This window comes from Bufo bufo, chromosome 8 (assembly GCF_905171765.1).
Source record: "Bufo bufo chromosome 8, aBufBuf1.1, whole genome shotgun sequence".
Taxonomy (NCBI): domain Eukaryota; kingdom Metazoa; phylum Chordata; class Amphibia; order Anura; family Bufonidae; genus Bufo; species Bufo bufo.
In genome coordinates, this window is record NC_053396.1 from 81,232,669 (window position 1) to 81,251,246 (window position 18,578).

The following is an 18,578-nucleotide window of genomic DNA, read 5'->3' on the forward strand; positions in this document are numbered from 1 at the left end:
TGTCTCCTATAAATATAAATATTTTGTCATATTCTATATAGGCATCACCCTACGCCACCGAACCTCAATATAGCCCGCATACATAGATCAGCTCCCCAGGTGAATAATTAGGGTTTGGTAAATCCACCCGTCATATATGTGGTCCACATCCGTCACGCATATCCAGTCTATGGAATCAAACCTGACACACAATTCGTGCGATAGTATAATAAACCTGCTGGACGGCTCCCAGGTCACTGCTCTCAAAACACCTTAGTCCATCCCTCGCCCATATCTCGCATGGCAGCCTTATCTATAAGTGATAAACAAAAAAAGGAAAACAGGAAGAATAAAATTTGTTAATAATCTCGATACAATATCGGGTACTGTCACTTAATACCTATAAAAACCCTATTGTCGAAACGTTGCTGCTGAATATTTGGTGGATTAAAGAACATTCTTCATCTTTACTGTTATTTTGGGGGTCTCTGAGGCCGAGACCTGACGCCACGAGCACCGCCGCAAAGTTTTTTGAATGATTTCAAGTAAGTGGTGCTGTCCTACCATCCATTTTTTGTTTGATCCGCATGGGCCTGAGGACTTGCACACTGTCCATGGATTGAAAATAGTTTTTTCTATATATTTTTCATGGATCTGAGCGGCATTAGCACAATGGCCACACCAAACAGCTCTGTTTATTCAAGTGAACAAATTATTCACATCCTAAGTGGCGACGAGGGGGAGGGAGCCTTTCTGAACAAACCGACTGCTGATTCCATCAAGCGCAGGCTGGTGAATGAAAGAAAACAGCTTATTAATACGGAATTGCATCTCCTAACCCTAAGAGAATACTACAGGGTAAGTCACATACCCCGGGGTCTGAGGACCCACCTCAGGCCAATTTTGTTCCCTGAGAATCAAGAATTTCTCAATAAATTCATGGAAATAGCGAATCGGTTTTCCATGGACATTATGTTATTAAACATGGAATTCTTACAGAAGGATACAATGAAGATCAACACAAGGGTCCAGGAACAGGAGGAGCGACTTAAATCAATTACTAGTGCTCAGGACTATGACAAATTCCTTGAACAAATCAAAGGGGACTTGCATAAATACCGTTTAAACATTGAGGAAACTAAAAGACAAAAGTGGTCTAGAGATGAGGAGGATTATGCCAAGGGTAATATCTACAAAAGGACACAGCCCGAGGTCAACAAATTTAGATCACAGAAGACCCGCAGGGTTCAAAGGCCAAGGGGACGACGCACAGATCTCACGGACACGGACTCTTCTACTGAACGCGGCAATGGGATTGATTTTTTAGGATTGGGACTACCAAGGGACACAGGAGAAGACGGAGGGGAGGATGTAAACATCGCCACTACAGAAGGAACATCCAGGAATGTCCGCTCAACACGGTCAGCCAAACCACCAGTGGGAACCAAAACTCCTGTATCACAACAGGGGAGGAGAGGTGCACAGAAGTTGACACAATGAATGGGACTCAATTGGTGGTAAATATTTCCTCTTACCGATGTGGAACTAAGAGTATTGAATAAGGGACTTTCTTTTTGCCCTACATCTATGGTTGACTGGTTTCAAAATGAGATTGATTTGTTACATTTCTTTAGGCGTATTAAGTTGAGAGTTTTTTTCAATGGTCAGACTCAGAGACCTAGGGATGGATTACCTCCTGAGGCCTCTGACGATATTGAACACAGTATTCTAACCTTGACTGATTTGGGGTTACATATTAAGAGTGATTTCCAACCCCCGATATATCATAAAGCAATAGACACCTTTATATCCTTGGTCCGGTCGGATGTTACCAGATTGAGACAACAGAATGATGATGTCTCGAGATCTAACCTGACCAAGGAAGAAAAAGCAGCGTTGACCTCCCTTAGTCGGCGCAAAGAGCTTACGATCAAAGCAGCCGACAAGGGAGGGGCAATTGTAGTGATGAATACCATTAAGTACGTTGCTGAAATAGAGAAACAACTGCAAGACACAGAAGTCTATAGACAGGTCAATGGAGATCCGAAATTCGGAGTGATGAAAAAAATAAAAATACTGGTAGATAATGCCTATGCCAATAACATCATTGATGCAAAACTCCATAGTTATCTGATAGAGAAACATCCAGTTACACCAACCCTTTATGTCTTACCAAAGACACATAAGGACCTATGTAACCCGCCTGGACGTCCCATAGTGGCGGGTATAGATTCGGTCTTTGCCCCTGCAGCTGTGTTCATCGACAAACTGTTGAGGACTTCGGCTACAGGGGCGAAGTCATATGTGAGGGACACGACTGAATTTCTCAGCAGGGTCCAACAGTTAACATTCGGTGCGGATGATAGACTGGTGTCTTTTGACGTCACCAGTCTGTACACTTGCATTGAACATGAAAGGGGCTTGGAGGCGGTTCAGTGGGCCTTGCGACACACTGACTACCCCGCGGAACTATGTGAATTTGTTAGTTCACTGTTGAAGATCCTGCTGACGTGTAACTATTTCAGTTTTGACGACAGGTTCTACATTCAAAATCGTGGGACCGCCATGGGGTCCAATATGGCCCCGACATATGCCAATATCTATATGACATATGTGGAGGAGTCGTCTATATACCCATCCACCCTGTTCCAATTTGTGTCCGGGTAGATGAGGTATATAGACGACATCTTCCTCATATGGACAGGGACGGACACGGAGTTAGAGGAGTTTCATGACTACATCAATAGTGTCCATACGCAACTGAAGTTTACTAGAGTGGACTCGCCACACTCTATACAATTCCTAGACACATTAATTTATGTGACTGAGAGGGGTCTACAAACAGACATTTTTGTCAAACCAACGGACCGGAATAACATGTTGCGCTTTGATAGTGCCCATCCAAAAAACATGTTGAGTTCTCTCCCATATAGCCAACTCCTTAGGGTAAGGCGTATCATTTCAGATGACAAAAATGTAGATGATAGACTGCAGGTAATGAGCTCTAAGTTTACAGCCAGACAATATCCCAAAAAGTTGGTCAAGAGACATCTTGACAAAGTCAGGCAGCATACGCGGACTCATTTGTTGACCACGACTAGAACGAAAACGGAAAACAAGAGATTACCTTTTGTTTCCACATATTCGGATCTGAGCAAACAAATAGCGGGTACGCTCAGACGAAATTGGCAAATCCTGACACGCTCTTTCCCAGACATTGTGGAGTTCCAGACACCACCGCTCATGTCCTACAGGAGATCCAAAAATCTGGGGGATCAGTTAGTACATTCTTTTCTGCAGAGGCCTGTTAAGCCATGCATCTCCAGAAAAGGGTGCTATCCCTGCCTCAACTGTTGCAACTGCAATAATGTACTGAAGGGACAAACCTTTTTCCACCCACACACTGGAAAGAAGTATGACATAAAGGGTTTGACATACGTGGTGGCGATTGGGACCGTCTCCTGCTTCAACGAGAAGCACGTTGGACTTTCCAACTGGACACGGTATCCCCCAAAGGTTTGAATGAGTCTCTCCACTTTGGCTGCTTCCTTTAAGAATACCCCCTCAAGGTCTCTGTCTCTCATACAGATTTAATTAAAATAAAGACCTAAAACTGCCTCATCCTGCCTTATTAAATCTCGGCTACCTGGGAGACATGGCACGTAATACCTACTAATTACCAGGTGTCACTTGACTACTGTTGAAAAATGAAATTAACAAGACCGCAAAAAATACCACTAAATAATCCATGCTATATACCCACATCAGGGTAAGCTGTATACCCACATCAGGGCTGCTGAGTGAATCTGTTGGACACATGTTCCGCTGCCCACAGATCCACTTTTATACGGAGCTTACATATCAATATGCCCGTATATACGGGCAAAAAAATATATATATATTTATGCTTTGTCCGTTTTTTTTTTTTTTTTTTTTTTATATTTGTAGGCTTATATTGTGCGCCTGTACAACATACATTAATTTGTCCGACGCCCGATATATACTCTATCTTCCTTTTTTTGCATGTCGCTAGTAACAGTATCTGACTGACGACATACAAATAAAACAACAGCACCTTTTTGATTGCAGCCCCATTATGGGAGTGAAGTTACCAGCATGAGGGTTTGCTGGCACAACATAGATATAAATATTGACCTATGGAGGCTGTACACTGGAGTCCAATAACTATCTTTGCGCATCGTGGCCTGGACATATCATTTCAGGCATTAACGCGATGATATTGGAAATATATTGTGCGCGCACTACTGCGCATGCCCAGCGACCATTCGGCGTATGGGCATGACACGCAAAGTAAGGGCAAAACCCCATCACCGCCTGCCGCCGTACTAGGGGAAGGGCTGACGTCATCATGGCGTGCGACGCGCCGATATCCCGGCGCGAACCTTTAAAAGAGAGGACGCGTACACTTCCAGATCAGGTAAGACATATGCCTGCGGCACCAACCTGTGCACCACAAGAGGACAAGGGGCGCTTGTATCTGTCCCCCCTTCTCTATCTTCACTGCGGCTGTGCACCTATCTGTGCGCTCCACTTTAGTGACAAAAGGGAGGGAACTTTATTTTATCTGTCCCCTCTCTTTCATTCCCGTTGCCGGTCGCACATCCACCTGTGCGCCTTGTTTTATAGGAGAGCCACCATTTTTGGCCCTTAGAAATTATATCCCCTGATGAGGGGAGGGGTTCTTCCCCCTACCCCAGAAACGTGCATGTAGGGATCCTTGTAGGGCCTTTTTAGGGACCACAATTCCAGGGCTAGGTTCCGGACGGGAGCCCAATAGTGGGACACCCCGTGGCTAGTTTTTGGAGGCTTATTGTAGGGCTGTGAGGGCCAATTAGGGATATAAAAGGAAAAACATCGTTTCCATTCCCTTTAAATATCCTCCAACTGCCTGAAAAGGACCACCCTGCCTGATAAAGACTCAAGAACACAGGTGCCTGGAGTACATCTAACCTGTACGGTAGGACACCTGGTGGTGTGTCTTTCTCTTAAGTGGTGCCGCCGTGCACCTAATTGCTGTGGATGTATTAGTGTACAATATTTAACACGGATATCTAAACATCCATGTCATTTTTGTGTTGTGTTTGTCGTTGTGTATATTGATTTCTTGTTGTTTAATACTTGTTGTATGTCCACCTTGATGTGTCGGATATTGGCGCCTACAAGTGCCAAACCCGACCACCTGTGGCTTGAATACTGATGTGCACCACCCTAACTGTCTAGACCTGGAAACATCATGCTTGGAATACATCAGTCATTTCACTTCTTGCCTTTGTGGACATTTTAGTATTGCCCTCAGTACAAGTCCTGTTATATCATAGGACACTGCCAGCAATCTACGATTACCTACCTCTTTTCTTTTCATTTTGAGGAACAAAATCTCATTTATCTTACAAGAGCTATATTAAAAGCTAAGTTTTAACTTATCCAGATTACTAAAATACGACTTCATAAAGGGTTTTTACACATGTTCCTCTGATTTTGTGATCTATACATTGCAGTGCCCGTGTGGTCTCATCTATGTGGGTAAGACCACACAGGCCTGCAAATTGAGGATTAACCAGCATAGGTACTCCATCCGGAAATTGTTTACAAGGATGGAGAATACGTCTGAAAATTTGGAAGGTGAACTCCCGGTCCCGGAACATTTCTATAGATGTAAACACAGCGTTGCACAATTGAGGTTCAGGATTATTGATGGCGTCCCCGCACCACGGAGAGGTGGTGATCGGGAACGACTATTAAAACGCCTAGAACTCAGATGGATCTTTGAATTGGACACCATTGAGCCCAAGGGACTCAATCGGGAGTTCAAGGTGGGTTCTCTCTTTTGAGTCGTCATATGGGATGTGAAAATAAGGGTTTTTATATGTATTAAGTGACAGTACCCGATATTGTATCGAGATTATTAACAAATTTTATTCTTCCTGTTTTCCTTTTTTTGTTTATCACTTATAGACAAGGCTGCCATGCGAGATATGGGCGAGGGATGGACTAAGGTGTTTTGAGAGCAGTGACCTGGGAGCCGTCCAGCAGGTTTATTATACTATCGCACAAATTGTGTGTCAGGTTTGATTCCATAGACTGGATATGCGTGACGGATGTGGACCACATATATGACGGGTGGATTTACCAAACCCTAATTATTCACCTGGGGAGCTGATCTATGTATGCGGGCTATATTGAGGTTCGGTGGCGTAGGGTGATGCCTATATAGAATATGACAAAATATTTATATTTATAGGAGACAAAGGGGATAAGCGTGGTAGGGGTCTTCCACTTGGCGGTGGGGCCCAGACCAGGCAAGGGCACACATCGGTGGTCTCTCTTTTGACAGAGGGGGGCGATGGTTGTGGCCCTAGTATCCCTTGTCCAAATGTATTCTTTAGCATATCTAGGGTATATCATACCAATACACCCCTGGGTATTTACTTATGGGGGGTAGGGGTTTGGTTACTCTGTACCGTGTAGCACACGGGATCCCACCCTATATGCCATTTCTGACCTCATTCCCTTGTAAATGAACGTTGGTAGGGTCGCATCTTTTGAACAGCTCCGAGCCTCTATGAAAGGGTTCCCTCTATGTTTATGTGTGGTATTACACATTTCCGTTTTTCGTCTACCCAGTTAGGTACTGAACCGTAGTTTTGATATAATTGAGGTGTTTGAGACATCCTGCTGAGATCGGTTCCTATGACACTGTTAAACAAAACTATATTTTCATTAAATGATATCACTTTTCTGTTGATGTTTCCGTGGTGACCGGTGTCCTGACATTTAGTTATACGCATTTGAAATAATACTGAATGAAGAGTACCACACGAAATGATATACTTTCCCTGCAGGACCTGGGGTTACTATGACAGCGATTAGACGCTTAGGCGCGTCACCTGTCAGGTGACCGACAGTAGCGTCACTGATCACATGATCATACAGTTGATCATGTGATGCATGTGAATCCCGTCTGAACATTCGCGCAGCCGCAGTCGTATGCGGAAGACGCCGCGCATCATGGACACACTACAGAGTAACAGCCCACGTATGAACGCTTGGTAAGCCTTACATTAATATACACTGTGGTTGGTAGGTTGAAATTAATTATATGATTGTTTGTACCTGAGAGGAGGCGGGTTTATTGTCGGGAGCACACCCACTGATTAATTGGTATCAATTAGTACCCTTATATAATATAATGTGAGTCACTTGTAAACTTGTATGTAGCTTGATAAAGACTATTGTCGAAATGTTGCTGCTGAATATTTGGTGGATTAAAGAACATTGAACTAGCTTTTGGAGTGCCGTGACCTTCTTCATCTTTATCAGTTCAAGAAAAGAAATCTGTGGCGGGGTATACCAAATGACCTCGCTGAGATTTATGGACTGTTTACTTTAGCAGGCAAAGTCTCTCATACTTGATATAAAGCTGTGGCCCCCACTTTACGCAGATAACATTGGTTGGTTTCTTATGTATTTGGATGAGAGATTTCATAGTGTTAGAGGTGATTGTAGTACTGGTAGTCTTATGGCTTACAAGCTGTGTTAAGCTTGGGAGCCCCTGACTGTTAGGGCTCATTCAGACGGCCGTATGCTATCCGCAAAAATGCGGATCCGTTTTTTTGCGGATTAGATACTGACCCATTCACTTCTATGGGGCCCTTTTCTATTCCACGGTTCCGCAAAACAAATGAAACATGTCCTATACTTGTCCGTGAAAATCAGGAGATGGCCCCATTGAAGTCTATGGGTCCGCAAAAATACTGAATGCTATCCGTTTTTTTGCGGATCCGTTTTTTTGCAGATCCGCAAAAAAACGGATAGCATTCAGTATTTTTGCGGACAGCATACGGCCGTCTGAATGAGCCCTAAATCTGTATCTCTTTAGCGGACTCATCCCCCTTCCTTATATGCTGGATGTATGAAAGCTCTATTGATGGGGGTTGATGGGGGTCACAAGTTCTTAGTTAGAAGATTGGACTGCCCCCAGTCCCTTTGACCAATCCCAAAATAGAAGAAAACACCCACGGTCCCTTATTGTCTGGATGTGTAGTACACGAGACCTGGTGGTATCTGCAAATGAATTTTTTCACATTGCACGTTTGTGTTAAGTTTTGCCTAGCACTCCAGCAAGTGCAAGTAGGGTTGTAAATGGTTGCCATGAACATGGCTAACCACCCTGTTCCTCTCAACTTGGTAGAAGTGGTCTTGTCCTACCTCCTGCCAGGAGGATAAGTTGAAGTCCAGACTGCAAGGAGATAGTCAGCACATGCTAAAGCTCCTTCTCCAAGGGACTGTATCCAGTTCTACTGTAAACCATTTCTCCAGGGAAATTTTCTGAATCAGGAACACTGCTTCCTAGAAGCTTCCATGTGCATAGACAGCAGAGTGATCAGCAAAATTACTGCTTTACAGACACTGCTGAAAATGAGGGCCTATGTCTCAGACATCCATCACCTACAAAAACCACCAGGCCAAACTAACTTCAAGTCTGTATCACACAGAGGATACCTATATCCACAAGTGCCTGCAAGTCCGTTCAATTGTCACACAACCAGCCACTGTACCTCCTTAGTGCCAGAAACTGCACCTTGTACTCAATACTGCTGGATCTGCCACAAGTTATATTTCACACTAAGTAAAGAGAGACTGTTATACTTTTACGTCAGGCCTGCTTCTATAAACTAAACTTCTACTGCACTGATGCCCAGGGACCTATGGCCTGAAGGAGTACACCATGACACAACACCTCATCAAGGCAACTAGCACTCTTGACCTCTGCACCAGCTCCTCACAGGTTTGCTGGATATGTTCTTGGTAAAATAAAATAAAAAAAATAATCTAATTTTTATTTATTTATACTTAACGTATTTTTTCGCCCCATAAGATGCATTCCCCCCCCCCCAAAAGCATCTTAAGGGGCAAATACTAATGAGCGCTTCCATTATGGAAGTGCTCATTAGTACCAGAGGACCAGGAAGCGGTGAAGGCTCTGTACTCACTGCTTCCTGGTCCTCGGCTGTCGGATGTGAAGGCTGCGCACAGCGTGAGGGCACTTTGTGATCTCACGCTGTGTGTGCCAGTTCACAGCACAGCCGACAGTAGGAGGAAGAGGATCGAGATGTAGGTGAGGAGCAGCGGTGTCCAGGAGCAGGAAAGGTAAGTGTTTTTTTTATTTTATAAAACATGAGGCTGCTGTGGGCATAATGGGGGCTGAGAGGCATAATGGGGGCTGAGAGGCATAATGGCTGATATGGGGGCTGATGAGAGGCATGGGGCTTTTATCAGAGATCTGGTTGGTGGTCATTTACATTGGGGTCTGAGCTGAGGTCTTATTGGGGTCTTATTAACATTGGGGGTCTGATTGGGGCTGTCAGCTGAGGTCTGATTAACATTGGGGGGTCTGATTGGTGGTCTGACCTGAGGTGTAATGAAAAATATTTTTTTCTTATTGTCCTCCTCTAAAACCTAGGTGCGTCTTATGGGGTGAAAAATATGGTATGTTCCTTTCAGATTTCACAACTGGGTAGTATGCAGGAGCTTGTTCTGTTCAAATACAGCAAGAAGGATTGGAGTCACTTGACATAACTTTAAGGACATGACCACCTCAGTTGTGGCGGCGGGGCATGTAAGGTGACCTCACAGAGATTTATGGACTGCTTACTTTAACAGACAAGGTCTCTCAAACTTTAAATAAAGCTGTGGTCCCCACTTTACACATATATCAATGCTTAGTGTCTTTTTTATTTGACAGGGAGATTTCATAGTGTAAGGGTTGATTGCAGTACCAGCAGTCTGAGTTGTGCCCTTGAGAACAGAATCTGAGTAAAGGCAGGTTAACACTTCAGTTATTTGGTCAGTTATTTCCATCAGTTATTGTGAGCCAAAACTAGTTTTCGGTCAAAAACACAGAATAGGTGCAATTCTGTAAATTATACCTGATCCCTGTGTAGGCATCACTATTGGTTTTAACTCACAATAAGGGCTCATTCAAACGACCAGATGTATTTTGCGGTTCGCAAAAAACGGATTAGAAAAAAATACAGATGATGTCTGTGTGAGTTCTGTGTTTTGCGGAATAGAACAGCTGGCCCCTAATAGAACAGTACTATCCTTGTCCGTAATGCGGACAATAATAGCACATGTTCTATCTTTAGCGGAACGGACATACGGAAACGAATGCACACGAAGTAACTTCCGTTTCTCTTGCGGAACCATTGAAATCAATGGTTCCGCATATGGTCCGCAAAAAAAACGTAACAGACATGAAAAGAAAATACGTTTGTGTGCATGAGCCCTAACTGATGGAAATAACTGAACTGTGAATTCAGACTAAGCGTAATGGGGCTCTAGGGGATGAGGTGTGAGAAATACCTGCCCGACATTGGACGATAAGGAAGATAACTGGACAAATGAGGTCTGTGTGAATACGGCCCTTGAGTGTGGCTACCATGGAGGGAACTAAAACGTGAGATAGAGGCTTATACAGGGCCGGTGCAAGGATTTTTGCTGCCCTAGGCAAGATAAAAATTGCCGCGCCCCCCCCCCCCCCCCCTTATCAGATGATCTGCCCATATCATGTTCCACCCCTTTCTCAGCTTTTAAATAAAAAGAACTGCTAGGTTTCCCTTAGGGTTAATTCAGCTTCTTGTAGCTGTCTTTTTTTGCGGAACGGAATTGCGGACCCATACATTTCTATGGGGCTGCACGACGTGCGGCCCCGTTCCAGAATTGCGGATCCGCAATTCCGATCCTGAAAAAAATAGAACATGTCCTATTCTTGTCCACAATAGCGGACAAGAATAGGCATATTCTGTTAGTGCCGGCAATGTGCGGTCCGCAAAATGTGGAACGCACATTGCCGCTGTCCGTGTTTTGCGGATCCGTGGATCCGCAAAACACACACGGATGTGTGAATGGACCCTAAATGTGAGGTCAATTAGTTTCCAATGTAGTATTAATAACTAAACAATTAAATAATAAACATATTGCATTGTCTACTTACCACCAGGACAATAAGATGATCTGGTCTCTGGCTGCAGTCTGGCTCTTGGTCTGGCTCTGCAGACTCCCTTGTCACTCTCTTCTCCCCCACTCCCTCCCTGTCACTCTCATTATTCCTCCCCCCCTCCCTTGTCACTCTCATTATTCCTCCCCCTCCCTTGTCACTCTCATTATTCCACCCCCCCTCCCTTGTCAATCTCATTATTCCCCCCTCCCTTGTCAATCTCATTATCCCCCCCTCCCTTGTCAATCTCATTATTCCCCCCCTTGTCAATCTCATTATCCCCCCTTGTCAATCTCATTATTCCCCCCCCCCTTGTCAATCTCATTATCCCCCCCCCCTTGTCAATCTCATTATTCCCCCCCTTGTCAATCTCATAATTATTCCCCCCCTTGTCAATCTCATAATTATTCCCCCCCTTGTCAATCTCATTATCCCCCCCCCCTTGTCAATCTCATTATCCCCCCCCTTGTCAATCTCATTATCCCCCCCTTGTCACTCTCATTGCCCCCTCTGTCAATCTCATTATTCCCCCCCCTTGTCAATCTCATTATTCCCCCCCACACACACACACCCACACATACACACACACACCCACCTCTAGTGTAGCGTGGCCGAGCTCTGTTCGGTCCGCGGTACAGGAACATTTGTTTCCTGTACCCGGCCGGACTGACAGGAGGTGCACACTAAGTGAGCACTTCCTGTCAGTCCGGCCGGGTACAGAAAACAAAAGCTCCTGTACCGCGGACCGAACAGAGCTCAGCCATGCTACATTAACAAAAGCACACAGCAGGCGCAGGCAGGCTGCGCAGCAATGAGCCGGCGGCCGGAGATTCAAATTAGAGTGGCAAGCGCTCAGGAGGCGCAGCATGAGGGGCGCTGCCGGCCGAACTTATATAACCAACTTATTTTTTTTTTTACACCGCAACGGGCGCCCCCTGCTAAATGGCGCCCTAGGCGACTGCCTAAGTCGCCTTATTGGTGGCGCCGGCCCTGGGCTTATACAATTGTTATGTGTTGTGTTCTGCTCAATGACATTCTACAATATATCAGCAATACTGCCAGTTGGTGTTCAATGAAATGGTTAAGACTAGGGATAAGTGAATTGACTTTAGATGAAACATCTGAAGTCGATTCGCATAAAACTTCATTTGAATACTGTACTGAGCGAGCGCTCCATACAGTATTAGAATGTTTTGGCTCAGATGAATCAAAGTTATTACTTCACGAAGTCTCGCGAGACTTCAGGTCATAACTTCAAAAATTAATTTCTACTGTTAAAAACCTTTTCCCGAACTCGGGTTTGATTCCAAGGTACCACTTGGAACCAAACCCGAGTTCGGGAAACATTTTTTAACAGTAGAAATTAATTTTTGAAGTTATTACCCGAAGTCTTGCGAATAATAACTTCGGCTCATCTGAGCCAATGCATTCTAATACTGTATGGAGCGCTCGCTCCGTACAGTATTCCAATGAAGTTTTATGCGAATCGACTTCAGATGTTTTATTTTAATTCAATTTGCGCATCCCTAGTTAAGACATATTAATTATACACTCACCTAAAGAATTATTAGGAACACCTGTTCTATTTCTCATTAATGCAATTATCTAGTCAACCAATCACATGGCAGTTGCTTCAATGCATTTAGGGAGGTGCCACTCTATTGTCTGACCATGAGGCCCTTCTCCACCCCATGTTGAGTCATGGACCTCCAGCCAGTTCTGCGACCACAAGCAGCAGAAGCTGCAGCAGCCATTTCAGTCTCATGAACATGATAGAGCAGGCTAACACAAGTCAGTGTAAGCCATGTGCCGGGGTGGGCTCCACAGGATACAGCGAAGTCATGAACGAGGAAAGCAATTCAAACTCCAGTTTTGCTAAAACTATATTTTTACTTAAAGATGGTGATGAACGCAACCACAAATACATTTACATACACCCAGCTGGGAGGCTCAGACCCTTGTGCTGTACAGTGGATTCTGGAGGTATTAGCGGTAAATTTACCTACTGCCAGGCTCAAATAGACCATCCACGCCTTACCTGTTACTACCCTACAGCTGTGATGGCTAACCTTCGGCACACCAGCTGTAGTAAAACCATAACTCCCAAGATGCACACTGGCTTGGCAGTTCTCAGAACTTCACATACATGAATGGAGCATGCTGGGAGTCATAGTTTCACCACAGCTGGAGTGCTGGAGGTTAGCCATCACTGCCCTACAGTCAGGAACAATTATTTGGGTGCGTAATGCGGGCTAGCCTGCAGTAGAGCACAACAGCTTACATTCTTATTCCATGCTTTAATAATTTCCTCCCCCAACAACTGGTTAAACAGTTTTTCTCCTGAATACACCAGCCTGACTTGAATTAGTTGTGAAGCTTTTCAGCTCTCAGGCATGAACTGACACTTTAAACAGAAGTCCTTGTTAAGAGCAGTCAACAACACTTGTGGCCTGACACAAACAGCAAACCTAACTTACTACAGGCCTGGTCTCAGTCTCTAGGATCCTAGGCACCAAAACTGTTTAAGATGCATGCATGATTAGTCTTATCGAACGGGGGCTGCTTTGTGTAAGCTGGTGACTGTGGATGGAACAAGGGTTTCTCCAAAAAGCATACGGTACTGCAGTGCCTGTGGCTTTAGTTCTCAGCTCCCATCTAAGTTCCTGGCAGTTTCCCTTCCTCTGGACAAAATCAGGGTAATGGACATGATCAGCTCCCATTGGCTGCAGCACTGGTCTCTGGAGGATGCTCTCACACTTGGATGTTGAGCGATTCTCCTCACACAGCTCCTGGATGCCTCTTCCATGCGAACCCTAAGATGACTGCTGCATCCCTTCCTCCCCAAGCTTTGTAACTCCACCCTTGAGAGTTTTCAGCATCAGATAAATCTAAAAATGCAGTCCTTTTAGCTATGCTTAGGAAATAGCGGCCTCTTGTGCACAAACAGCAGAATGTCAGTCCAAATCATTTAACTTCATTTACAGAAATACAATGTCCAAAAAATGAGTGCTGTTTCCTCATCCCACATCAACACACCGAGATTTACCACCTGAACAACCAGGACAGAGATAGCCGAGTGATGTATCCAGCTGTCTCCAGCGCTCCCATAGAAATTAATGCATTTCTGTCCGGCCGCTCCATCCATTTCGGGGGGCGGGGGTATACCACGTGCTACAGGGCCCCATTCTCATGATCAGTGGGGGTCCCAGAGGTAGGACCCCCACCAATCTAATAGTTATGGGAATAACTTTCTCTAATGGAAATACAGACACCAGAGCAAATGTCTGCTGGTTGTTTAGCCAAGTCAGGATTAGTCAAAAGATATGTATAGGCAAATATGTAGTAAATAGTTAGTATACCGCCCCCTATGATCAATGGTTGCTGGTGCAGTATATTGATTTATCTATATATAGTATTATTTTTTTTATGTATCTATACCTTTGTTATGTATAAAATAGTATATAATCAATAGGTAATATGTAGTCAATATTTAATATACACTCACCTAAAGAATTATTAGGAACACCTGTTCTATTTCTAATTAATGCAATTATCTAGTCAACCAATCACATGGCAGTTGCTTCAATGCATTTATAGAGGTGGTCCTGGTCAAGACAATCTCTTGAACTCCAAACTGAATGTCAGAATGGGAAAGAAAGGTGATTTAAACAATTTTGAGCGTGACATGGTTGTTGGTGCCAGACGGGCTGGTCTGAGTATTTCACAATCTGCTCAGTTACTAGGATTTTCACGCACAACCATTTCTAGGGTTTACAAAGAATGGTGTGAAAAGGGAAAAACATCCAGTATGCGGCAGTCCTGTGGGCAAAAATGCCTTGTGGATGCTAGAGGTCAGAGGAGAATGGGCCGACTGATTCAAGCTGATAGAAGAGCAACGTTGACTGAAATAACCACTCGTTACAACCGAGGTATGCAGCAAAGCATTTGTGAAGCCACAACACGCACAACCTTGAGTCGGATGGGCTACAACAGCAGAAGACCCCACCGGGTACCACTCATCTCCACTACAAATAGGAAAAAGAGGCTACAATTTGCACGAGCTCACCAAAATTGGACTGTTGAAGACTGGAAAAATGTTGCCTGGTCTGATGAGTCTCGATTTCTGTTGAGACATTCAAATGGTAGAGTCCGAATTTGGCGTAAACGGAATGAGAACATGTATCCATCCTCTGATGGCTACTTCCAGCAGTATAATGCACCATGTCACAAAGCTCGAATCATTTCAAATTGGTTTCTTGAACATGACAATGTGTTCACTGTACTAAAATGGCCCCCACAGTCACCAGATCTCAACCCAATAGAGCATCTTTGGGATGTGGTGGAACGGGAGCTTCGTGCCCTGGATGTGCATCCCTCAAATCTCCATCAACTGCAAGATGCTATCCTATCAATATGGGCCAACATTTCTAAAGATTGCTATCAGCACCTTATTGAATCAATGCCACGTAGAATTAAGGCAGTTCTGAAGGCAAAAGGAAGTCCAACACCGTATTAGTATGGTGTTCCTAATAATTCTTTAGGTGAGTGTATATTCATACTATTAGAGATTTAATTAATTGTAAGACTAAGGGAGTAGTCTACATATGCCAATGCTCCTGCCCCAAGGACTATATCAGTTAGACTTTTAGAGAATTCAGATAGAAAGTATGCAAACATATGTAATGACATTATTAAACGTAAAGATACCCCCATTGCTAATCACGTTAATCAACATCATGGGGGTAACCAGAATTCCATTATTTTTTCAGCACTGGAGGTTGTTCCATTGCCTCCGAGAAGGGGTGACTGGGATGGGAAGATTCTCCAGAAGGAAACCGAATGGATATATTGCTTCCGTTCCCAGTCACCAGGAAGTCTCAATGAGAGGTTGACTTATACTTGTTTTATTTGAACGGTTTCTCCTGTCCCATAGGCTCTGCCTCAAGTAACAATATTACTGTACCCATCTGGTCCATTATGGTGCGAAAAGCACCTGAAATGTTTATGGTGACCTTTTTTACCTGGGTCCCCTTATCTGTCTGTTAGTGATTGGTGACACCCCACCACTGTGTGGGGTCCCCCTCACTTTTGCATTTATCGATTTATATCCTATTTGTCTCTCTCCCCTTTCAATAATATGTAGCTGGTGACAATAACCTGTACACCTTTATCATGTGACTATCAAATACATATAAAAATACTTTTGGGGTCGATTAGTAGTATTCTCAGGGGGCGTATAGGGTATATACACCCATAGAATTCCATTCTTGCTTCATCTATGCGCTCCATTTGCCAGAAGTCCTCTCTCCGGGGTCCGGAAGTCACTGATGGCGCCTGCACTTAAATTTCGAGCGCCGTCGTCTTTCACTAGCTACAATAGCTCCCCCGAATATCGGTGTGTCAGGCGCTGTGGGTTACCTTTGCCAGTAAGTACAGCTATTTGTGACACAATACTCTCATTGATTATACAAATAGATAGTGACATTTTCTCTGTAAAATATATATTTTTCAGCTATGTATATCCATTGACATGGTGCTTTTCATCTTAACCCCTCAAGTGACTCCAGAGAGCTAAGTATCTTAATCTCTTATCTATTATTATGTTTGTATCCCTACAAATTTTTCTAATGATCACCTCCTGATGAACTGCTAGTTGCGGATGAAACGCGTCGGGGTCGTTATATCCCAGGTCATCTGTATATTTAAATACGTTTGTTATCTAGTATACACACATCGGGTACATACTTTTAGGTAGAGTCTTAACAGGGTGGTTTTTAGGGCTTAGGCACGGGGACAGGGTGCCTCCACCATCAGGCGGCATCCCTGGGCAGAGATTATCGTTAGGGATGGATAGGGATAGATTTGTTATCTACCCAGCCTCCCAACCTCTGTCACCCCAGAGATACCTTTAAATACCCACACCATCCCTGCTAGTTTATCGGTTCTATATTTTTACTGATAGGCGAGCGCCAGTTTTTCACATTTTGGTTATTATCAGCGTCCTTTTTTGCCCTGTTACCCTTAATATATAAATAAAGGTAATTTTAGAAATCACTCCTTTTTCTTATTTAACTCTAATTTAATTACTACATGCCCATCATCTGCAGCATCAGTTACAGAATTTTCTTCTCTAATTTACACCAACTTTTTAGTAGTTATGTGTGCGGAGCAGTGGGAGATAAAGCGACCCAAAAAAAGGCGTATCGGCCATTTTGACTTTTTCCCGTTTTGCTGCTTTCCGTATGGGATTTTTTTTTTTACATTTTAATAGTATGGGCATTTTCACATACGTATCGTGACAATACCCAAGATGTGTTTTTTTATTGTTTACATATTTTTATTCACACTTTGGGGAAAGGGGGGGTGGTTTGATGTTTTAGATTTTTTTTTTTTATGTATAAAATTTTTTTTTTTAGATACTATTTTAAAGTTCTCATAGTGAACTTTTTTCAAGCAATCATTAGACTGTGGCTCTCATATTAGCAATAGCATATTAGATTGGCGCCGGTCCCCTTAAAAGGGTAGTTTGTAGTGTTAGAGGAAGTAGGTAGGGCTTGGCCAGTGGGTGCTAATTGTTTATATTCATACTGGCCCATCTAGATATTCGCAAGCAGTAAGAGTTCTTTTAAACAGGTAAAATGTACCATAAAATCATATACTCAGAATAAAATAATCAAAGTAGTCGTAGTCCAATACTCATAAAATCATCATAACATCCATCAGTGAGAGGACAACTATAAAGACATAGTGATGTGAAAAAAAAGTCTCAGAAATGAACTGATTTCAACAGGGAGGTGTTTTGTGGGATAAAGCATAAGACACCCACAAAACTAACCTCCCTCACCTGGATCGTTTGTAGTATCTTAGATAGAAACGGCAGTTCCACAATGGATACTTCTCGTTAATCCCTTTTGTTGATAAAGCAGGTCTGGCTCAACGTGTTTCAAGGTCTCACTGGTCCCCCTTCATCAGGAGCAGTCATAAAATCAATGGTGAATACATGGTAACAACAGAGTATATATAGAGGAAAAATAATTACCGTCTGAAAGCTAAACCATGGTGTCACTTCCGGTTCCGGTTGTACAGGAAATTATGCGATCCACTCTGGAAGGCATTCTTCATTTAGTGTCTCCCAAAAAGTATATATAAATTTAAAGTTTGGGAAAACATTAAGTTGAGTGTCAATGAAGCGGCGCAATGCTCCGCCAATATGTAGAGAGGAAAGACAAGCTTAAATTGAGTGGAAAAGAGATGCGCTTCACACGGGGGCAAATCAATTAACCCTAAAGTGTGGGATAACATAGTTTATCCCTGGGGGCATACCAGGAGTAAATGTAAATACAAAACGATGGGTGTTGACTGATTATTGGGTATGAACATAATTATAGGAAATAATTTAAAGGGGATATACCTTTCAGATGTAAAAAGAAAACATATATAAACATACATATAGATATAAATAAAGATATAAATAAATGTATATATACCGCATAATCATACTTTCTATTCGTAATGGAATAAAAGTCTGGCTATCTGAATAATTGAGAGGCCATTGTGTAGAAGTAAATCTAAAAGATAT

At 43.4% G+C, this 18,578-nt stretch overlaps 1 long non-coding RNA gene across 1 annotated transcript; it reads left to right on the forward strand.

The window, feature by feature from the left end:
- Positions 1 to 473: 473 nt before the first annotated feature.
- Positions 474 to 17,535, forward strand: LOC120977885. Its single transcript, XR_005773991.1, has 3 exons — positions 474 to 607; positions 7,229 to 7,234; positions 17,525 to 17,535. It is a non-coding gene; the product is annotated as an uncharacterized LOC120977885 (long non-coding RNA).
- Positions 17,536 to 18,578: the final 1,043 nt, after the last annotated feature.